This window comes from Rhinolophus ferrumequinum, chromosome 9 (genome assembly GCF_004115265.2).
Source record: "Rhinolophus ferrumequinum isolate MPI-CBG mRhiFer1 chromosome 9, mRhiFer1_v1.p, whole genome shotgun sequence".
Lineage (NCBI taxonomy): Eukaryota > Metazoa > Chordata > Mammalia > Chiroptera > Rhinolophidae > Rhinolophus > Rhinolophus ferrumequinum.
In genome coordinates, this window is record NC_046292.1 from 5302389 (window position 1) to 5326505 (window position 24117).

Consider the following 24117-nt stretch of genomic DNA (forward strand, 5'->3'; position numbering starts at 1 on the left):
TATGGAAAGTTCTTCCTCAGCCCTACATTATGACAATATTTACTTATGTTTTCATCAAATACTTTAATATATTTTTAAGAATCAACTCTTTAATCCGTGTAAAATTTATTTTTGTATAAGATGTGAGGTAGGGATCTAGCTTTTTTCTTTTTTCCAAATCATGAGTCAGTTGTCCCAAAACTATGTGGTAAATAATCATTCTAAGATGATTTAACACGCTATATTTTGTCATATACTCAATTCCCACGTTTACTTGAGTCAGTTTATGAACTTACTATTCTGTCACTTGTTATTTTAGTTACCATAGTTTCATCATGGGTTTTTTAATTTTTAGGACAAATGCTCCCTCAATAGTGTTTTTCTGAAAAAATGAAAAACATAAAAGTTTTGGCTATTCTTCATATATTTGTTCCAAACAATTTTCTTTTAATCATTTAGTTAATTAAAAAACAAAACCAAAAAATCCTAATGGGATTTTGAATGGACTTGTGTTACATTTATAGATTACTTTGGGGAAGAATGGATAGCTGCTGTATTAGTCCAGTTCTCTGCAAGAAATTGGTGGCTCCGTCAAACTGGGTAATGTCACCAGAATTTATTTACAGAGGCATGGTACGTTTGCTGGGGCTTGGAAGTGAGGCAGGGGTGAGGTTGGGTGTGGGTGACTGTGGCCTCCCCCAGCTCTGAAGGGACCAGGGCACCCGGGAGAGAAGGAAGAGCTGTATGGTGATTTCACCTGGCAGGCACAGTGGCCTTTGGTTTCTCTTCTCCTGACCTCTGTCTCCGGCTGGCCAGACGCAACTGAAGCCTGAGGGCGAAGGGCCTCAGAGTAGGATGGGGAAGGATGGAGAGTGGGCCTCGGGGGTGACGGCACCAGAAGCAGCATCCTTGCAATCTCGGGCCATCGGCACATAACTTAGTCAAAGTTGAGGTGAGAAAGTTAAAAAAACAATTTTTACCCATTGTAAGGGAGATTCATCCCCAGGTCCCCCCCCAGGGAACACACACACTTTATTAAATCCCCAGTTGGCTTTGGGCTGCCCTTGTGGTATTTGATCCGGCAGCCTTGTCTCTCCTGGATGGGGCTCATGAAAGCAGTGTCCTGTCCCTAGAGCCAGAACGCAGTCCAGCATTAGGCCCTCAACTGAACAGACCCACTAACAAACTTTGGAAGCCATTGGGTGTGGGTCACTGGTCAGTTATTTAGATTTAGTCAAAAGTGGCAGGGGTGTTTTAAGTTTATTTTAATGTTGCCTTTTACTTTTTCTTCGGCCGTCTGGGGAGATGGGAGAGGGAGGGGGTGGGAGGATGGCCGTCTGAAGCCACCTGGGACCTCACCCTGCTTCCTGTGACTGTCTCCTCTGCTGAGCCCCTGCCTGACTCCCTGCAGTGGCCTTTGGTGCACAGCTTCGATCCCAGGGGTCTCTGGAGCGGAGGGAATTACATTTGTTGGGTTGTTTCAGGAGAAAATCGGGAGGAAGAGGGGTCAGACGTGTGGATAAATTGGATGTACTTCTCACCTGTGTCCTTACAGACCGTACCTGTGGATGATTTTGGCTTCCACAGAAGCCCACACGGGAAAAAGCCAGACCTGAGAATTTCTGAGACTTCCTCCTCTGTGATTGTTGAGTCTGAAGGAAGACGGCATGTGCTCACTGAGCCCGTTGTTCTGAGTCTAGTGTCTGATGAGTGTAAATCATAGTTTGAACACCTTCTCTGGCCAAGACACTTTTCTTTGCTCTGGGTCCATGAATAGCCAGTATATGTCCTCATTTCAAAATGGAAGAACTTGGGAAAGAACGAGAAAAATGCATCGGCCCTGGACAAACAAGGCAAAGCAGGTAGTCCACAGACCAAAGGTCAGTCGTGCTGTGTTCACATCGAAAGGCTAATGTATCGTTCAGAGACTCCTGGTGCTCTGTTTACCATCTCCCCTGAGCTAAGGATAAGGGGGAACTGGTTAGAATCGCTCCAGGAAGTTTACATTGTAGTGAAGGAACAGTCCACCCACAGGAAGGGGTCCTCGATGATTCTGCTGTGGCTCGGGGAGGACACACATGTTTTGGTACCTGTTCCCCCAGTGACAGAGAGACTCGAGCACATACATCTTGGGTGGGCTCCAACTACAGTGCTTTGAAGTTCAGGGGCATCGAAACCTCACTGAACCCTGTTTACGAGCCAGCATCGCAGATGAAAACTTAAATGATGACAGATATCTGAACGTTTGCCTGAGCAAACTGGGCTGAGCCGTCCTGCTCATGTTTGGTGTCGCTTCTCGAAAAGGCGACTTTGGCATTTATTAGGCATTACATCATTCTCTCTTTCATGAGCTGAAATTATGAAATATCAAGAAAGAAGGAATTAAGTAGATGGGACTGGGGGTTGTGAGATGTTTCGCTACGATGACCTTACATAAGGTGATGACATGAGCAGGCTTATTCACCCAGCCCTTCCCTTGTTTGGACAGTGACTGGGCCATTCGAGATGTTTTGGAAGCAACTAGAAATAGGACCAATTGCCATATTCTGAGGTAGGAAGAAAAGACACACGTAAAGGGTGTCTAGGGCTGGAAACGAGAAAACCGAAGAGGCAGCGAACGACTGGGGAGTATGTATTAATTGGTTATGCTGCGAAACATGGACAGAAATCCACGTGCATTCTAAAAGCAATCAATGTCAGGCTTTTTAAATCCTTTCTCTGGGGATCATGACAATACAAAGCCACCCAGAATCGGCCTTTCGTTTCTGGTGCAGGTTTCGGCAGAGTCTGGTCGTCGTCCTCACGGGGGATCACAAGGGCTGCTGCCTGTGACGTTGGGGCACACACACCCCAGGAGAGGCCCTAAAAGGCCCCAGGGGCCTGACCTTGTCCTTTTAGTCTCATCTACTGTTGCTCCAAATAGGTAAGGTGTGCCACAGGAAGCAGGGTGAGGTCCTAGGTGGCTTGAGCACGCGCACTTCTGGTGGTACAACCAAATGATGCAGAAAAAGGAAAGAGCAGTTACTCGATTCATATCTGTTCCACCGCCACTGCTGTACCGCCAGCAAGGCACCAAGGAGGGTGTGCTGAGGTCCGAGACAGGATGAGAGCTTGTTTCCGAGGGCTTTGGGTAAAGCTGGACGTTAAAACAAATGCTTGTGAAAGAACTCAGAGACAAGAGAGCAGTGGCCTGGTTGGGAGTCTATTCTTGAGTTATGGGAGAGTGGCAGCGTTACAGGAAGGTTGGGCCGCAGATGTTGTTGAATTGAAGCCACACAGACTGGGGTGAAGGAGCCCAGGCAGGAGGCCGCTGCAGCCATCCCAGGGCCAGGCTATGAGAGCTTGAACCAGAGAGGAGAATGAGAGGAACAGGTCAAAGGAAGGGAAAAGAAGACATGGAGACAGCTTGGACCTGGGAAGGAGAGGGAAGTGCTGGAGCCTGGGGGAGCTGCCATGGTCCTGGGCAGGCCAGGCTTGGCTGGGAAGGAAGGAGCAAGGTAAACGTGGGTCCTGAGTTATAGTTCACGTGGGGCACCCAAGAGGCGTCCCGTGCCAAGCAATTCGAAACACAGGATTGGGGTGTGTGACCAAACTGCAGATAAGGATTTCAGAGTCATCGTCCTGGAAATGAAAAGTTGAAGTCAGGACAATGGATGAGTGCACTCAAGGAGTGCCCCAAGGACCCAGACTCCCTCCTTCAATCCCTCCTTCCCTCCCTCCTTCCCTCCTTCCCTCCCTCCCTCCCTCCCTCTTTTCCTTCCTTCCTTCCTTCCTTCCTTCCTTCCTTCCTTCCTTCCTTCCTTCCTTCTTTTCTTCCTTCATCTCCTTTCTCTATTTCTCTCTTTCCCCAACCTCCCTCCCCCTTTCTCCCTCTCTCTTTCTCTCCTTCTCTCTCTCTTCCTCTGTGTCTTTCTTTCTTCCAGTGCCCCCCTTTTTAAAAAGTTCTTTTTACCTCTCCCTTTCCTGCTTGCACTCCCCTCTCTCTCACTGTCAGTCCTCTAATGTATTTGATGGGTGGTGTTTGGTTTTTTTTATAAGGTCTTGCAGTTTATGTACTGCTCTTTAAGTTCACATACTTTTGGTAACTTTTTGTTTTGGAATAATTTCAAATTTACTGAAAAGTTGCAAGAATAGTACAAGGAACTAACTCCCCGTATACCCTTTATTCAGATTCATTCATTTGCCCCATTTGTGTATCATTCTCACTCTCTCTTTCCAGCTCCCTCTTTCTCTCCCCGCCCACACACACTCACACATCTGAGCTCACATCTGAACCATCTGAGGGTCAGTAGGACGCCATGTACCTGGCTATAACTCAGTGCACGCTTTCTAACAGCGAAGACGTTCCCGTACACAACACAACAAAGTGATCAAAATCACAAAATTTGATATAAACTGAAAGCTGTTATCCAAACCACAAGCCATCTTCACACTTCACCAACTGTCCCAATATTGTCCCTGTAGCTTTTCTCCTGGTTCTGGGACGTCTCCACCCACACCTGACATGCCTCGGCCTCCCTGTGTCCCAGGCCTGAGAGCAAAAGCCGCCCCCTTGTGCTCCTGGTGAAGCGGGTGGTGAGCCCTCCTCAGGGCACAGCACGTTGCTCTTTAGCTTTGTCCAGGGCGCCTTTAACCTCCTTCCCCGCCCTAGAGGAGCTCTCCAGGGACATGTCTGTCAGCTGCTCTGCAGGGACTCCCAGTGGCCTCTCGGTTCCCCGGCTGTGGGACCTCGGGCAGCTCAGCCCATTTGTTCATCTGTGAAACTATAATGCGCCCATTTCCCTGGGGTTTCCTGGGGATTGGACGGGTCTATTACGAGCATTAAGCGACAGGCGGTGCTCCACGCTCGGTACCGAGCGAGTGCTCAGGAATGAGAGACGTTCCCTTCCTCCTCCATCTTCACCTCATCAGCATCGTCATCACTGTCCCCTGGCGCCTGGGTTGTAGGTCCTCGGTGAAAGGTTCGTGGGACGATTGAGTTTAGGCTGAACAAACGTTTGGTAACATCTGAGGTGCTGGGAGGGCACCGGGAAAAGAGCGGAGGATTCCAGGAGAGTGTTTAGAGCTGGACCGACCATATCATCAAGGCCCGTCACCCTGCAAATTCCACAGTTAGGAGACTCGTGGGCACCGACAGGGGAGAATGAATTACACGCGAGGAGGCGGGATGCACTTGAAGTTGACTCAGTGAGCACGGCGGTGTTGGCAGGCGTGTGGCAGGATTGCTGTCGCAGTGCTGGGTGCTCACATGCCGCTGGGGCGGGGACCTTCTGGATTGATCCGCGGGCGGGCGGGTTCACCGCGGCCTTCACGGCTCCCATGAATTGAGCACTCGCTGGATTTCAGGCTCTGTGTCTGGAAGGCAGGTATGCTTATTCCCACCTGAGGATGAGCTGAGTCTAGGGCTTGAGAGATTAGGGCCACACAGGTAGGAGATGGGAGAGCTGACACTCAGCAAAGGGCCCGGATGGTGAGGGCAGAGGCTGTAGGGAGGGGAACTGAGAAAGCTTCTCCCTGAAACTGGGCCAGAAGGACTGGGAAGCAGCCGTTCTGAGAGGAGATGGAGGCAATGGAAGCCCTCCTGCAGTAGGAGCTGGGGTGGGGGGCAGTGTTTCTAGGAAGGAAAATGAGAGGTATATGAAAGGACAGGCCAGGTGTGAAGCACAAGGCCGGCCTGGGTCCTTCGGAGCTTTCTGTGATTTGGGAGCTGGGGGTGGGGCCCAGGGTGGGGGAGGGTCTGGCATCCCCACCCAGGCCAGCCTCCCGCACTGAGTCAGTGCCCCTTGTTGATTCAGGAGGGAGTTATGACCATGTGGGTTGGAGAGGAAGGGCGGAGGCCAGACCCTCTGGATGCGTCCACGTGCAGGGAGGGGGGAGGGGGCCTCAGAGAGGGCACAGCAAGAAGTGGCCAGAGCAGCAGCTGCTGTCCTCCGGAGGCTCAAGGGGGTCAGCTCCCCGGGTCAGTCCCAGGAGTCACTCAGTGGGACCCGGAGACAAGGCCACACTGGCTGTCAGGAGGCTGTTGCCTGATTTCAAGGGATGAAGGACTGACCGGCAGTGAGAAGATGGCTATTGGCAGTAGTTACTATTTAAAACACGGGAAACACAAACTATCTCAAACACAATTTTTCCTTTCTGAGCCGTGAAGAACCCAGGCCATCTGCCCCGGTCCAGTCACCAGCCCTAACCTGTCACCTGAACTCGGAGGAGCAGGAGGGGTGAGGTGGCTGCACCCCAGGCCTGGCTCCGTGGGATGTGCTGAGATCCCGTGGAACTGTCCCTCTTACAAGTTACAGTCTGGGGAATGTGATTGGCTTTGAGGGGAGGAATTGGGGGTGCAGAGAGGGCCCCGCTGCACACACCACCTTTGTTGGGAAGGGTGGGGCTGCACTTGACCTTGAGAGGGGCATGAAGGTCTCTGAGGTCAAGTCCTTGGAGAGCTTCTAAGAGCTGGGATCCACAGGGCCTTGAGATGCTCAGCCAGAGAAGATGGGGAGAAGGAGGCCCGGCCTCTGAGCACCAAAGATGGGGCCCCTCCTTTTTGCTCCGGATTCTGGACAAGGAACAAAAGTGCCTCGATGGTGACTGGTGTCTACCTTGCCCTGCAGTGGGTTAGGGGGCCAGAGCCAGGTTACCTTTGATTTGGAAAGAGGAGGAGGCCGTGCTGTGTGCCACTCACCCCTGCTGGGCCCTGAAGCAGCTGGAGGCGTCCACACGTGCGTCCCGTTTTAACTGATTTGTACTTGCAATGTTCAAATCATTTTTTCTAACATTTTAAATGATTTATGATTTCTGGTTTCTTATTATGAAAAATTGCATACATACACACACACACACACACACACACACACACACGGCTAGGGCCCATACAACTTTAACAGCTGCCAACTTAGATAATCTTGTTTCAACTAGACTTCTCTGTTATTTTTTTTTAACGTAAACTTTTTAATGAAAACGAATATTATAGAAAAGTGTACAAATCGTGAGTCAGTTTGAACATTTGTATCCTCTTGTATCATTTTGAAGCAACTTAGTCATATTACATCATCTATACATTTCATCCTTATATATGTATTTTTAATTACAGCAAACAGCACATAACTTTCCATTTACCATCATAACAATGTTTAAGTGTCCAGTTCAGCAGTGTTAAGTATAGTCACATTTTTGTGCAACAGACTCCAGACTTTGTTATCTGGCAAAAGTGAAACGCTGTTTCAAATCATTTTTAACAAGAGTCGTTGGAGAGCTACCTGTGCCAAATCTATCTAAAAAAAAGATGTGTGTGTTCATCTTCTGTCACAGTACATACCATGGAAGACAGGAAAGGGACGCATGGTCGCGACTTTACACCTGATACCAAAAAGTCTCCATGAACAAAAGGTCTGCTGCGTGCCATGGCCTCTCGGGCACCCTCCCTGGACGCATGATGACAGCCGGCTGGACGGCACATATAAAGTGAGGTGAGGTCTTGGCTCTGCAACCCTCGTGACTGCCACCTGTGCACACATGGAGTGACTTTTCACGTGTTCTCATGGTGGCCCCATAGCACGCCAAGATCTGATAAGAGTGGTTCAGAAAGAAGTGGTTTTATGTGTTTCTGATGGACGCAGTGAAGAGCTAAGAACTTTTGCTGGGTGAAGGGCTGTGGGAATGGCTGCTGTGAGGGGAACTGTAATTCCTCAACCTGATTCTATCATTATTATTTACATTCTGTGTCCTCTCTTTCAAGAATATTTTTTTGACATTTGCCTTCTGGCAGAGCCTGGACGAATGAGTGGGAGTTGCAGGAGGTGGGTTTGGCTGAACACAAGGGAAGAATTTTCTTAGTCAGAGCAGTCCAAAAATGGAAGGGCCTGACTCACAAGACAGCGTGTCCCCAGCCTGGGTAAGGCCTGGTGAGGTCCCTTCAGGGGAGCGCCACTCGGTGCTGTGAAGATGAGTGCACAGGTCAATTTGGAGCACCTACTATGTGCCAGGCAGTGTTCTAAGCACTTTTATATGGACTAACTCATGTCATCTTCAAACAGTCCTATGAGATGGGTACTCTTATGGCCTGTTATTTCCTTCATTTTACAGATGAGGAAACTGAGGCACACTGAGGCTTAGAGAGCCTCCCCGGTAAGGGAGGGAGGCGGGGCTAACAGTGGGTGTTTGGGACACCCCTGCTGGTAACCCCTGTGTCCTATGATGTGGATCTGATCGTCAGGTGTCCAGGGGTCCCAGGCCCTGCTCGGTGAGCAGCTGTCGTTGCTAAAAGCAGTTACAGGCAGATGACTCTGCATAAAACGTTCAGCTGGACGTGAGGAGGGCTGCTAGATTCCAGTCAGGGCGCCCCAGTCAGAGTAGCCGGCTGGGCTTGCTTCAGGGCAGTGGGCCAGTGAAATGTCCCAGGCCCTGGAGCTGGCATCCAGCTTGCTCTGCCCACCCTGTGCCCAAGTCTGAGCTGGCTTCATGCCTTGTTCCTTCAAGCTCATCCTCCAGTTTCAGGAACCCACCCAGACTTTCCCCGAGGCGAGCCCTTGCCTTGGTCCTCTGCCCAGGACACAGTTTCTCTGACAATGGCGGAGGGGGAGAGGTGAGGTGAGCCTTGGAATGTGGGCCGGACGCCTGGATCGCCCACCCCCAGGAGACGTTCCTCATACTTCTCCTCTACATTTTCCACGGCTATTTGGAATGCGATGCCCATTTCCAAAGACGGGTCATGATCACAACGTGCCAGCTCGCGAAATTACGGACACATGGCAGGACGCTGCAGACACTGCTGGCTTCCCGCCTCCTCCCGCCACAGCCCGAGGGGCCCGTGGTGAGCGTAGCCGCTTGGCTTTCCGCCCATAAGGGTGCCTGCCACAGAAGACACGTCTCACCACCATCCAAGAGAGAAAGCTCTTACATGTTAATCTGCCCTGCGGTGGAAACAGTGAGCAGGGCTGTGGCCCCCGGCTGTCGTCGGTTGTGCTAAAGTGATTCTTTCGCATAACGCTCTGAGTCGGAAAACTTGGTGCCACTTAGCTCAAGGACCTGCTGTGTGTTAAATGAGAAAGGACTAGAACATCCCTAAAACTCCTTTCAGCTGTGAAATGTTCTGATTCATGACCAAGGGAAAGAGGAAAATGGGTATGGAATAAGATAAAAATACTTTGTGTCGTGGGCCGGGAGAGAGGACACATGCCCTTGCCTCCTGATTCAGCCCCAGGCTCCTGGAAGTTCAGGCTCCTGCCCAATCTGTGTTCTGGTTTCCTTGTGCTTTTATGTCACAAAGACCCCCAAAAGGGGACGTTTACAAATGCGCCAACAGTGGAGTCCAATCAGGGGAACGGGTCTAGGGGCTGCAGCTTGACACAGTGTGGGCCTCCCAGGGCCTGGCCATCTTCAGCATTTCTGTGACAGCTCCAAGTAAGGCACCTCACAAGCGTTACCCATGGCTGGGTTTTCCGAGCAGTAATTCTATAAAGTGGGTTAAAAGAGTTTTTCTGATTTGGTACGTGGGGAAAACTGACGTACTAGAAGGTTTAGTCATTTTTCCAGAATGTGTAAGTGGTGGGGGGGAAGTTTCAGTTCTGAGATTAGCTGCATCCTGCCCAGCTAAGCAAGCCTTGAATCTCCATCAATCACAGCTTTGAAGAAGAGAGAGTCGCTTCTTGCTCTCCACCAAATATTTGCCCCAAATTGCTGCACCTGCTGTAAAATTAGAGATTTGTGAGGGTTGAAATTGAAAGCTCTGTCTTCTCTCTTTCTTTCAAGACACCTTGGACCTGCAGCCAAACCTTCATTCAGAATAAAGCAGGAAATCCTTTATTGCTGATTCTACTGCCTTGGGAAATCATTTGGACCAGAAGGAATAACAGTGAGTGTGTGTTTAACCATTTTAAGCATCTGTCATTATGACACAATCTTTACAGCCTTTTGTGAACTTTCCTGACGATTATCTCCCCCCCATATTCTTTCCCCACAGCTGTCTGGCCCTTTTCCTGGGCCAGCCTGATCATCTGAAATAACAGGATTTCTGAAATCCCAACTATTCTCTATCCCAAATGATGGTGTTGCTCCATGGGGCCCAGCGAGTTTTTTTTAGAATGTTGGGCTCTGGCATGTCACAAAGGAAAGAACTGTAATGCTCTTATAATGAAGGATAATTTATCAAATTGGAAAGACACCAGATGGAAACACTGCTGTCCTCCATTTCCTCAAAACCTCTTTCCAAATATTCAAATAAAAACAGTCTTCAGGGGAGGAAATCATTGTCATCCTGTGGAAATCGCACAAGCGAACATCGCAGGTCTCCACGTATCTGCTAACTCTCCCAAATTTTAAAGCTTAGTGATATATTTAATAAGGTGGTAGTAGCATTTCTTCGGCTCTGTTCCACTTTAGAGAAAAGTCTAAGTAATTTTAGGGAATTTTGAATATGAGTCTCCTTCTCATGGGTGGAACGTTGTCTGTCCCAGATTTGGGGAGAGAAAAAGGTCTTGCGTCGGTTTGGATGGGCCATGGGGCTTGTTTTCAGGCCAGGAAAGGTTTGCCTGGATGCGATCGCCTGGATCGCAATGCTTGAAAAATTCCTTGCTGGGGATTTTGACAGTATCCAGGACACGGGGCAGGGTGGGTATCTTCTTTCCTGGGTGACTTTGGACTTATGTGATGATCTGGAAGGGGAGACTTCAGCCACCAACCTGGAACTTTCTCATACCTTTCCTAAACGTGGTTCCGTGGTCTTTTGGAGAAGACCGACAGTGTAGGTTCCGGTGAGCACACACCTCGTGAAGCTCTCTACCCATCGCCCATGAGGGGCCCTGGGGTCAACACCACCTTAGCTAATTTAAGATATGATGCTAATTTAAGCCTCATGTTTTCAATCCATCTCCCTATAATAACGTTTTTGAAAGAGAGCAAAAACTATGGCGCATCGTCATGGAGAGGGTGTTGGTAATTTTGTGTGTTCCTGACTTATACATTGTCTCCCTTATTCTACCCTGACCAACGGCAGAAGGAATGTTTAGTGACCTCTCCTTTCACTGTCCACCAAGCCCAGGATCTGAGGTGCTGTGAAATTTCTCATACAATAAATCTGGATCACGAAATGGCACTTTGCACATAGATCCCTTTCCACTGTTTTCCACCACCAAGAATTAGAACTTTTTTTGTGACCAGGAAACTGGAGGAGCCTGTGTTATCTATCGCAGTAGGTTTTCACAAGCAGAAAACAGGCCTTATCATGTAGTCAGAATCGTAAGATATAAACGATCTGGAAAATCATGTTGCCTAACCTCCTCTCACAGTGAGGAAATCATGCTTGGAGCAGGTGACATGAGCCTGGGGCAATGGTGGCCAAGACCACAGGACAACGAAAACCCCAGCAAATGAGCCAAGTGGGCTCATTCTACCACCCACATGGCCTATGGGTGACTGGGGGCCTCTTGTTCTGCTTTGCAATACACAAAACTCTAAAATACAAGAACCGGAACGCGTCAGCCTGGCTCCCTTCTCTAGATGACACACTGGGGCAAGTCAGGGTCCTGTGTGTCTGTACCGCTACACGCCCGGAAAGCAGGGCCTAGAAGGAGGCAAGCAGCCAGTGGGGACCTCTCAGGTAGCCCCCAGGTGACAGAGGCTCAGGTCGGCCAGGGATGCAAACTTGAGTGTCAGCCTTTCTCACCTGCAGCCTTTGGCTACAGCCTTTCCTGAAGGGTCTCCAGCTCCTGAGTGTAACGACCCTGATGATGGAAGACCTTGATTTGGTGTCTGAAAGAATTCTCAGGTTAGAAGGTGAGTGCTGCAGTTTCTTAAAGCTGATTTCACCCTCAGAAGGAGAATTCTTCTGAGACATGTGGAAAAGGGGCTGCAAACTGCCCCTTCCCCGTGCATCCAGATACTTCATTTGGGAAACATTTCAGGCGGCATCTTCTGATGGCACAGACCTTCCTTTCTGTGTCTTCTGAGTCTCCACTGGACTCTGACACCCTGTTCTTTGCTGGGCTCTGTCTGTTTAACACTCGGTCCTGGTGGAGCTGTGGGATTTAACCCACAGAGACCCCACGGGGCAAGACGCAGGGCCATGAATCCCTAAGGTGGTGAGCCCCACATCTGAAAGCACCACCTGGTAACAAACGTTCTCTGCATGGGAACCTTGGCATTTATTCATCCATCGAGCATCGTGATGTAAAGTCCCAGGCACTTTACGAAAATACGGAGTTCTTTTGTCCTGATCACAACCCTAGAAGGCGAGTGCTATGTGGAAAGTGAAACCCAGAGAGGTTAACTAATGAGCCACGGCCAGGAAATGGGGAGTGGGAGCTGGCCCCCCGTCTGCCCAGCTCCGGAGCCTCCAGCCTCCACTCCACTGCCTCCTATGAGATGGGCGATGCAGGGAGAGCTGTCTCCTTATCAGTTTGCCACATGGACAAAAAAGCATTGAGTCAGAGCAGAGAAGTTTCAGTGATGAGTTCAGTAGACACTGAGATACTGGCTGCAGGGTGGGGGCGGGGGGTGGGGAGGAAGCTGTGACACCCACCTGCCTCCTTCCAGGCTTCTCGTCATGAACAAAGTTGTGTTTGGGGAGAATCTCAGGGATTCTTCAGAGCTGGCGTTGCATTCCTTTGCCTTTGGAGGATGTGAGGTTCTTATTAGCAACCTTGGGAAACCTGAGTTTTCTCTCTACCAAGTGAGGAAATACGTGTTTGGAAATAAAAGCTGGGGCATGTCCACAGGTCAGCGTTGCTTTGGGCTATTGGCCTTGGAACAGCGACCACTTACGACAGGTGGGCAGGACGGGAGCCTCTGCTAGGATGGGGTGCATGGAGACTGTGGGTGAGAGGATGCCTCTGAAAAGCCCAGGGCCTCTGCAGTGCAGGCTGGGGCTGGGGCCCGGCGCCCGGATTTCAGTGAAAAGGAGCAGGTGGCTGTTCTCTGGAGCATCATGAAAGCCCTGCAAAGCATGTGCTTCGTTTGCAGGGACGGTTGCCAAATTCTTGCCCTTGAAATAATTCTCCAGGTCTCTCTACTAGAAAAAAGGTTTAATTTGGAGAATAAGGAGGAGAGAGAGAATATGAAGAGCGGGCAGGAATAGACAGGTTAGAATAAAGCTGCAAGGATTCTGAAGAGGGGAATTTTACTCTAGGAGCCTGTTGGAAGGACAGAGCCCCCCCGGCCCCACCTTCCGCAAAGCGAAGACTCAAAACCACAGCTGAGCTCGAAGGGTTGGTCTGGCACATCTGGGCCGCTAAGCCTTCACATGGATGCAGCGTGGCCCTCAGGACCCCTTAGTTCCAGCTTTGAGAAAACTGTGCTGTGTTTACTTGGATTGTGTCCACACCCCGGTGCCATGGCAGCCCCCAGACGTGGGGGACATGCTTTCCGCCCACCTGTGCTCGTTAACAGTGCTTGCTTAGGTTCAGCGGTGGAGGTGTTGAAAGCTGGGAGAAGACTGAGTCATCCGCCTCCTTTTCAACCTCAACTTATTTCTGGGAATGTGAAGAACACCCCAGCAACGTGACATTCCTCAGCTTGTAGTCGGAAGGCAACTCCCCACTTCCTTTCTAGTCATGTTGCATCATCTTTCTGAACAGGACGGAACAGAGTGACTTGAAACTTACATGCCTTTAGGAAAGAAAGGGGGAGAATGTGTGTGAGCCCCACCCCACCCCGCACAGGGCAGCCGGTTATCCTGCCCAGAGGGAGGGTGGGCAGACACTCCCGGCCGGGCGCCTTCTCTTGCTGGGGATAAGAAGGACATACGTTATGCATTTTCTGTGCTCATGTCATCATCATGGAAAAAGAGTGACAGTAGGATCAAGATGTGCTCCTGTCACAGCACACGATCGCCAGGTGTCTGTGGATCCACTGCAGGATGAGGGGTCCTGCAGCCCTCATCGTGTCACAATAAGTCACGCGAAAGATGAATGATCTCTGTAAAACCTTTGGCCTGTGGGTAAACTTCTGTACATCCAAATCCCAGAAGGATGTTATTGATTAACGCAGTTAACAAACAAACATTGAGGGTTTGTGGAGGGGAGCTGGGGGGTGGGACAGGTGAGTGCAGAAATGAACACAGAGGGAATCTGCTGTCGAGGGCACAGTGTCATGGTGGACACCATACCCTCCACGCCCTGCAGTGCAGGGTGAGCCAGGCGTGGGGCTCAGGGAGGGGAGTGGAGTGCCACGGGGAAAGGATTTGGGAAGACCAGCCCCCAGAGGGATGTTTGAGCTGGGCTGAGAGGAGGCTGAGATTCTGGGAAATGCTGTCCATCCGGTGGTGGGACCAGCACAAGGAGGAGTGTGAAAGTACAGGGAACACATAGACGGGAGGCTGACGCAGAGTTGGGGAGAGGCAGAAGTCAGGGCGGGTGGGGTGTGGGCGGAGGAGTGACCAGGCTGGAAACGTGCTAGGACAGTTCGGACTTTAGTTTGGAGGTGGTTTGAGCCATTGAGAGTCTTGATGGAGTGACAAGCTCCAGACGTGCTATGGCGGCACATTGAAATTTGGCCTGGGAAAGGCTGAAGGTAGGGTCCAATTAGGAGGCCGAGTCAGTACGGGGGCGGGGCTTGAACCCCAGCAAAGGGAACAAGGATGGTACTCATCGCAGCCCCCCTGCAGAGCTGCCTTTGGCATGGGCATGGCACGAAGCACTTATGGGAGCTGTCTGTTTTCCAGTCAGAGCCCTAAGTGGCAGGTCTGCGGTCACCCCATCTTACAGATGAAGGAGCTGAAGCTCACACAAGGGAGGGACCTGCCCCTGGCCACACAGTGCATAAGGAGCAGGGCCAGGATTTCAGCACTGGTGCCTGTGACTCCAGCCACGGCCTGCACGGTGGAGAAACAGAAGTGCTTGAAACCCAGTTAACTGTGGGAGGGGGAGGGACACGTTCTGGGTGCTGGTGCCTGGGCACCTTAGAGGACAGATGACAGTGACTGAGATGAGGACAGGCAGGTGGGGAGGAGGAACTTGTAACTACAGTAGGGTGGTTGGGACCAAATGAAAACTTGACACCAGCCAAGTGCTGTGGGCGGCATTAATAGTCTGGGACTGGCGCTACAGGCCCAAGGTTCGTGTAAAAGGCCGGCTAGAAGTGTCAACCGGGTGCAGAGGGAAGGTGTTTGTAGATATCGCTGGCCTGGGAAGGCCGGGTGCAAACAGCCTTCCCTGGCTGGAAAGGTCGTCATGTGCCAGGCAATGGGCTAACTGCTTGCCATGCATTCTCAGGACAACCTGTGACATACTACTACTATTGCCGTCATTTGTTTGTAGGTGAGAAAACAAAAGCTTAGGGACATTAAGTAACTTGCTTGAGGCTGCACAGCTAGGAAAGCTGGGACTCCTGAGGGCATCCACGATCAATAGATACGGGGAGAATTCACCCGAGAGGCTATAAAGCTGCAAACTGGAGTTGTAGGCTCTCACACTTCCTTTATTTGCTTGCTTATCTGCATTCTGTCTGTCGTGAATATGCACTATTTTTTGTAATAGGACAAAAACGTTTTAATAAAGCAAAAAGGTGGAATGTAAATTGGTAGACTTTTGGAAGACAGTTTGCCATCCTCCATCAAAAGCTGAAAATCTGGCGTATTCTTGGACCCAGCAATTCCATTTTTAGAAGATAATCACACAGATGTATGTGTAAAGATATCTAAGGCAGACATCTGGAAATACCTTAAATGTCTAATAATAAGGCATTGAGATAAATTTTGACTCAGCCTTATCGTTGAATTCAATACTAAGTAGCATTCAAAAAGGCACAAATAGATTTACATGCGTATGTAAAGATTGTTTATGAGCTATTAATACACAAGGAAAAATACACTATAAAACATTATCCACCAATTGGTCTCATTTGGGTAAAAAATGCATTTATATGAATACATTCATTAAATAATTCAGCTTTTTAGAGAAGTAACTGCAAATAATTGAGACCCATGTTCGTTGGACGAGGCCGCAGAGTGTGTGTGATGGGGAGGAAACCCAACCGCGTGAGCCAGTGGCCCTTGAAGGATTAGGAGGGTTGGAAGGATACACACAAAAATGCTTTGTGACTTTAATTTTTCCTTTTAACTATCTGTATTTTCTAGGTTTTTTTCCTACAGTAAAAACGGACTTCTTGGGAAGAGATGTTTACTTTTAAACAATTTTTAAAATGGAAAGGAAAGAAACAGATGCCGAAGTAAGAAAAGGTGAAGATGGCGTGAGTTCCAGGAGTCCTGGAGGACAGACCTCCCAGAAGCAGGCAGCAGTATAGGGTGCCTCTGAAAGATCTGGCAAGTTATAGACCCACAGGGACCTTACGTGTCTATGGGAAACGTTGATTTATTGTTACTTATCTCCAGCCACTTTCCTCTCAGTCCAGACCACGTTTTCCATTCCTTGGGTAGTTTAGACTTAGCACCAGAATGGCCTACTCTCTCCACCCCTTCACTCCAGCCCCTAAACAGACAGGCAGACACCAGACTCGTTCACCTGGGTTCTCCATGTTCTTTGGTCGCACCACCAAACACTTGAAACTGAGGGTCATTTAGATGCACATTTAAAATGATCCTTTACACATCCCTTTGACTAAGCTCTCTTTCTCGCTAACCTCGAGGCTACAGCCTGGTCAGGCCTGCCTCATCTCTCCCCTGGACCAACTCACCACCACCTCGGTGATGGTCCTCCTTCCCCATCCTCCACACTTGCACGGATTCCAGATGCCGCCGGACCGTTTGACCCACACATAGCACCCTGCTCCCACTCCCTCCAGAATAAAGTCTCACTTCTTGAAAATATTGCAAATAGTGAAGCAATAAGCATTGTGTTCATACAACTTGTTTTTTTCATTCAAAGTATTTCCTTGGGATAAATTCCCAGGATGGAAGGGCTTGTATAGACACTTCTACACTTCTGAATTTGAGCCCTTGCCCCCGCATTCATCTCCAACATAAATGTTTTTAGGGTTTGTAGGAAGAAATTCTTAATTTTTGTGCCCTGACTCTGCCTCTATTCTTTTTTCTCTCTTTTACATCAGGTCCAAGTTACCTTTTTATTGAGAAAAATTATTTTAATTTTAAAGCATTGTCTTTGAGCACCTTCCTCCTTCCAGTTTTTTGATTTTGCATTTCAATTTCAGGTTATAGAAACCTTTTTCTGTAAATGGCAGGCATTTCACAATTTTTGCAATATGGTGATTTCTCCCCAGTGAATTCTTTTAAAAAGCTGGGCAGGGATGAGTGGGAGGTTGGGCTTACTTGCTTCTAGATGCTCCAAGTTATAGTAAAAATTATATAAATAAAAATTAAGGGTGGTGGGACATCTGCATTCTAGTGGATAACTCACTCTCACTAACTTAATGAGCCGTTTTCTTTTTTTTTTAATAAAGAAAAATTTCATAGGCAAGGTCCCTGGGTCTGGAGATACAGAAGAGTTCCTTTGAATTGACTTAGCAGTTTTGACAAATTTGTGGCTGCCCTGGAATTTTCACCAGGATAAAATGATAGCTGAATAAGTGACGGACATTCTCCTAGCTCTCTGGATTTAATCCTGTCAAAGAATGTTAGAACCAAGCGTGCTTACAAATGCTAGACTGATTTTATTTGATCTTTACTGGGCTAATGGGGAGCTTTCAGAAGAACTTGGGTCATTAATATAAACTGCTGACTTTAAATAAAACTTACTATCTCTAGATTAAATACGCATTTTCAGTGACATAGCTTTTCCTTTAAACCAGGGATAGTCTGGGAAAGGCTGTTTCAAAAATGCCTTTATCAAATGCTCTGGGCTCTCCAAGCCTCTGACCTGCTTTCTCATCGTCACCGATGACCCAGAGATCATAAAGGAATGCGTCTGGCGGCCGCTAGCTACAAACCAACCAACTCACCCAAACTTGTCCCCATCCTACCTTCCTTGCTTTCTGCTTAATAAAAATTCCTGGAAGGAACCCTGACCCTCCTGCCTCCGAGCCTTTGCACGTGCCGTTGACTCTGCTCGAGTGTTTCCACCCCGCCCTACCTCTGCTTTCCTCAGCCCTTCCTCACAGCTTGCTTTGACTGCTCTTGGAGGGTCCAAGCCCATCTTGTGTGTCCTCCTGGCATTGTGTACCTGTCACAGGTGTCACTTTAGATTTATTTGTGTCTTTATGTGTTGCAGTGGGACTGAGCCTAGTGAAGGCACAGCCAATGTCTCCATTGTCTCCAGGGATAATTGCTATCCAACCATGACTATGATCTGCAAAGGCAAAGGTGAGATGCCGCCTCAGAGCACCTGGCAGGTGGGCGATCACACTGACCCTGAAAAGGTCCTGTGCTGCCATCCCTGTATTCCAGGGGATCTAATGAATAAGTATTAATACCACAGAAAAGGAGATGGTAGCTAACTAGACAGAAGTATTTTCAGCGAGGCCTGTGGGCCACCTATGAAACACAGGTCCACACCTCTCGTCTGCTGCCTTCCTCCTGTCAAAGCCTCCATCAGCTCCCCGATGGACCTCTTGAAATATCTTCCCATCGTGTGCCTCATTCCCACTCCGGCTCTACAAAATCTACCTTCTGCATAGCGGCTGGGATAATTGTCTAACAACCTAGGTAGAACTGCATCACTGCCCTGCTCACAGCTGGTGTGACTTATTGTCCCGTTAGAACAGGTCCCAGTCCCTGGTCTGTGCATCCTGGTTCTCCTATCTCCTCACCCGCTCTGCTCTGGCCACCCTGGCTGCTTTGGGGACCTCAGAAGCTTGTTTTTTCTACTGGGAAAGCTCTCTATGGTTGTTCCTTCTCCCATCCACGTCTCCATTTAATTGTCACTCCTTGGAGAGACCTTCCTTGGGCCTCAGACACTCAGTTCTCATCTCGTCCTATTTGAGCTTCTTCCTAGTTCTTAACTCTGCCTGAGTCGTTTCTTTTCTAATTGATGTGTTTGCTCGTCTTTTCCTCCCAGGGTGCTCATTCCTGAGGAGTAGGTGACTCAGTGTCAGAAACTGGAGGGTGCCTGGGACCCGGAAGCCTTAGCACAGCTGTGGCGACTGGAAGAAGAGACACTCTGAATTATCACCAATGACAAGCAGTGTGATTGCGGTGGAGGAGAAATGTAGCGATGGATTGTGAGGGTCCCTCCAATCAGTACAGCATCCCTGGGGGGCATCCAGACTTAGCCTGACTTCTTACAGGGACCGAGAGCTAATTATCGCTCAGGGGACACAGAGGGAATAGACAGACGTAGACAGTGAGGTGACATTATGTAATTCTCACAAGCTGATTTAATAACCCCGTTCTGATTCACCACTAAGTGTAACATTTATTATTATTAAGCACATACTCTGGGCGTGGCAGACATGCTAAAACCAACCTGAGCTTGTGCCCCGAGAGAGGGCTTCACATGCCCTGGGACGTAGCCGGCACTGAGCCCTGTCCTTGCTGTCTCGGTGTTGGTAAAATACAGTGAAAATTCAAAGGGTGATGCTGGAAAATGGCCATGATAAAGCCTGGCATACAGTAAGTGCCCAGTAAATCTTTGTTTCAGTTTTCTTGCAGAGAGAACAGCAATTATTTCTACCAGGGCAGGCAACTGTGGGTGGTGGACACAGGACCACCTTGCTAGAAACAACATTTCCCAGCCTCCTTTGCAGCTGGTGGGCTGTTTATCCAAGTTCTGGTGCATGTGAGCTCCAGTCAGGAGTGCAACTTCCTGGCAGGGCCTCAAAACACTGGGCATGCTCCCCCCTCCCCATTCCCCATCTCTGGGCTGACAGGCTTGGCAGGGACTTAGTTTCAACCACAGTGAGGAGAACAGTGTCCTGGAACATGACAGAAATGAAAAGGGGTGAGATCGGGAGCAGCACCTCCTCGCCAGCCCACCCTCCTGGCTGTTACTGGAAAGGAGGCGAGCAACATCTCTCTCAGGTAAGCCGTGGCATTTGGGGGCCTCTCTGTTATAGGAACATTGCCTTTACCTTACTCTCACAGAATTGGGGAAGACTTTGTCCAAGGTGCTGATGTTTGAATTGGACATTGAAGGATAAATAGGAATTGATCAATGGAGGGGTGAGGTGGGTGCAAAGTCCAGAAAGAGGGAACTGCGTTGTATGCAAAAGTCTGGAGGCAAGGAAGCCTGGGCTGATTCTAGCCTGCTGTGCCCCCATGAGAACCTCCTGTTTGTTACATACAGATTCCTGGGGCTCCCTCCACCCCAACCCCAATACCACCACTCAGACCTTCTGAATCAGAGTCTGCAGGGGACGGGCCAAAGCATCCGTTTTCACCCAGTGCCCGGGTCATTCTTGTGACCAGCAAGTTTGGGAAGTGCTGAGCTTGGCATATAGGCTGCAAGGGACGCACTGGGGACTGAGTTGGGAAAGCTGAATTGAGCCAAAAGTCAATGGCCTTGGATCCCACAAGAAACTTGAACTTTAACACACAGTCTGCTTGCTTCTTTTCTTTTGGGGGAGAAGTCACAAATCCTTTTTAAAAATTGAGGAAATGTGTAACCCTTTTCCCAGAAAAATGCCCCTTCTTCCCCTGACATTTGAATATTTTTTCAGGTACCCAAGAATCCACTCTTTGACTCCAGTGGAAGAACCTTGGGGGCCGTGGTTTCAATCTAGACAGGGACCTGATCACAGCAAAGAGCAGTGTGGTAACCAGTGTCTAATAATTAAATCTGTGTGACAATTAACAGGAGAAAATAACCAAATGTAACTACATACGTACGCGTGGGAACCCCACATACATGAGAGAGTCAGAGATCCCACATACACAAGAGGTTCAAAGACAGAAAGTTAACACGAGGTACACCTGACATTCTGGGGTAAGGATCAGCTCGGGGCTTCAGAGGAGAGGAAGGTCATTGCAAGAGCAGATGTTCAGCAATTAGAAAGTTTGCTCAGCCATATGGGTAGGTCAAAATAGACGTTATTTCTGGTGATAACTCTTATGCACGCAAGGCCCCTCATCTAAGTTCTTTAAGGGAGAGGTCAGTTTCTCATGAGCCCATAGGGTCTCAATTGCCTTTAGCTTAAAATAATTCACATGCCAATGTGGCACATTTTGGGGAGGCCTGTTCTGAACCCCTAGATGGGAAAGGCCAGCTAACAGGCAAGTGAGGATGGAGGTCGGACCCCGGGGGCCTTCACAGGAATGGAGGAGGTAGATGAAAGAGAGTCAGAACAAAGGAAGCCAGGGTGTGCGGCCAGTAACTGGGCAAAAGTCTGCAAGGGGCAGAATTCAAAGATGAGAGAGGTTTCCCACTTGGAGGCCAGCTTGGGAGGGTGCAAGGACAATGCCTCCAGTTCTTTGACATGTCCTCTTGACAATAGTGAGTGGAAGGACTGCAAGGGATTCAGGTAGCGATTCCCAGAAAACTGTGGACATTCGGGTACAAGTTTCGAAGGGGCCCAAGATGGAGATGCCATACTCATTGAGAGCGGTGACTGACAGATAACAAGTGGGAGTCCGCGGCCTCCTCCAGAGAGAGGCTGTAGAATGCAACAGAAGGCAAGACCCTGGAGAGACCCACTTCTGATAGGAGGCAGGAGAGGAGCCCACAAAAAGGGAGCATCAGAGGAGAGGGGGACAGAGAGACCATGGGTCCGAAAGGCCAGACAAGCTACCCTGCAAGGCCTTTGGACCGGGCAGCTCAGAGGTCACTGGACAGCCTTCAAAGAGTCTTTCTTTTGCTGACTGTGCCATGACACAGCCAAGTATTTAGAGAGAAGGATACATGCCGTCTGCAATTTACTTGCAGGGGAAAAAAATATATATTTACAGAGGGGGCCAAAAAAAATGTATACACATTTTAAGAAAGGAAAACCGTATCAAAATTGTACTACTCAGTATATACCAATAACAAAAGATGAACACAAGTCACCTTTGACTTCTGCAATGACAAGAGGTGCTCAAAGTGGTTCCCATCAGCATCCAGACACTTCTGATGACGGCGAACTCCTGCTTGAGCGGCGCTGACCAAAGTGTCCACTTGTGTACATCTTTTTGGCAGCCGGTATATTATATATAATACGTATTATATATATTACGTATACGTATTATGTATACACGCAACATACAGAAACACAAATATACACTTATACCCATAAACATACGTATTTAAATAGATCAATAAAGCGAATGTGGTAAGAGGTTCACAAGCGGAGAACCCGGGCGAATGCTTCAGGCAGTTCTTCCTACTACACTCGCACCATCTTTAAGTTTGAAATGATATAAACATAAAAATCCCCGTGTTTAGAAAGGACACTGGGAGGTGAGTGCAGGATGCGAGGCAGACAGTGGTGGCTTAGCCCGAGTGAACAGCTCTGGAGAGTTATGCAGGTGAAGGGAAAGGAGGGCGCTGGCCGTTGGAGGGGTGGCTTTTCTTAAGCTGAGGATCAGGAAGGAGGAGTGGGTACTTGAGCATAATTTAGGGCTGAAACCACTGTCCCAGAGGGAGGGTGAGGGGAAGGGGGTGGGGCAAGAGGGGAAGCTGGTAGGCAAATGAGGGGGTCAGGGAGGAGGCCCAACCGGGTTGAAAACGTACACCCAGGCCCAGGGGTCAGCCTCGGAGCAGAATGGGGCTGGGGCCACTTGCCCCGGTGACAGTGAGCCCGCCCACGCCGCCGGTGGCCCCCGGAAGCGGTTGCCCCTTTAAGGGGGGGGCGGTGAGTCAGGCGGCCAGGGTGGGGGTGCAGCCCGCTGGGGGGCCCGCGGGGCGCAGGAAGTGGGCTCCCGGCTTGGCAAATCCTTTCCCGTGAGCTGGCAGCATCTCGGTGATCAAAGTGATTTTTACCCGTTTAGAATTTTTCAAGTGAGCACTTGTGTGGTGGCACCTCGTCCTTGTCGCGCGTGTGCCGTGAAGAAATTTACCCGCGTATTTATAGCCGGTGTTTATTTTTGCAGAGCTCCCGAACTTGAGCTTCGCTAAGTGCTAGTCGGAGCGACGGCAGAGCTGGACTGAGTCCTGGCTTTCCTGCCACAGGATCCAGGCACAGGGTCTGTGACCTGGGGGAGCCCCTGTGTGCTGAGAAGAGGGACGACCGGAGTTAAGAGCTAAGAGCTGGTCTGTCGGGGACTCACCTCCCCCCACCAGGCACACAGCCAGATGGGCCACGCATCCTCCCCGCCAGGCACTTTCACTTCCTCAGGCCCTCCCTACCCACCGTCTTCCCCCCCGCACTCCCCGTCCCCTCCAGGTGCAGAATCAGACCATCTTCCTCCGCCCTGCGGGGGGGGGGGGGGGGGGGGGGTTCCCCTCTGAAGTCAGAGCGATCTCACACTTTTGAGGAAAATGATTTAGCTTTTGACTCACCCTGAAGCTAACACATCCTCTGAAACTTGTCTCCTCTCTCCTGCGCTCAGTTTGGTGACCTGGAACCACACTTCACAGAGACAGAGTAGAGTTCCCAAAGTGTCACCGAGTTACCCCAAGTCAGGTGGGATGAGGTCCTGGAGGAGCTGCGCCCTCTCCCCCACCGGGACATGTAGGACTGTACCCTCTGCCAAGGAAAGGGCCTGTTCAGAAATGTAAGAAAGACCAGGTGTGCCGTCTAGGATGAGTTTCAGAGCTGTCACTTGAGCGCGCCCCCTCCTTGTATTAATCACTGTGACTTACAGAAATTTCCCTGGGGTTGCCCAGGGAGGGTGTGGTTTCCAGTCCCGGAAAACACTTCCAGCAAAAACTCTGCATTTGGACCTGAGTGTCTGATGCAGTTACAGAGTGACTGGTTGTTCAGGGCGGTGGAGACTTTCAGGGCAGTCTTTGGGCTCTCGGCCTCTAGGCACAGCTCAGCACCCAGCAAACCCCATCTTGGATCGTTTACTGGCCCCTGGAGCAGCAAGCCGGCCCATTATCTGCCATGAGTCAGGGCCTCTGAATTTATTTTACATTTGTTCTGAAGCAGCCCGGATTTGGCTGAAGTCACCCCCATTCAGCTCTAGACTGTGAAGCCCCACTTGCCCAGCAGTTGTGTTTAAAAGAAAGGATCAGAGTATAATGCCCTTTTGTTCGATTTTGCTTTTACTCTTCCCAGAAAATGGGTCTGTGGGTGGGAGCGGAGGGATTTCAGACCCACAGTCCCAGGCAGAGATTCTGCAGCTCCTGGTGACTGGTGGGGCTCCACTTCTCCCTGCCATCCCTCCCACCCCCGGCCCAGTAGCCCAGGGCCACCCTCCTGGGTGGACCAGCAAAGGGCAGG

The 24117-nt window shown here is 49.7% G+C and overlaps 2 long non-coding RNA genes across 2 annotated transcripts in view; both read left to right on the forward strand.

Annotated features, from left to right (window-relative positions):
• The window catches only part of LOC117026802 (uncharacterized), a 112062-nt gene extending 95755 nt beyond the window's left edge, over positions 1-16307 (forward strand). The window contains exons 4-5 of the long non-coding RNA XR_004423821.1: positions 7285-7442; positions 16043-16307. This is a non-coding gene — a long non-coding RNA (uncharacterized LOC117026802). The remainder of the gene's footprint in view (positions 1-7284; positions 7443-16042) is intronic.
• A 2603-nt stretch (positions 16308-18910) lies between these two features.
• LOC117027626 (uncharacterized) lies at positions 18911-22943 on the forward strand. Its single transcript, XR_004423951.1, has 3 exons — positions 18911-19837; positions 20476-20570; positions 22823-22943. It is a non-coding gene; the product is annotated as an uncharacterized LOC117027626 (long non-coding RNA).
• Positions 22944-24117: the final 1174 nt, after the last annotated feature.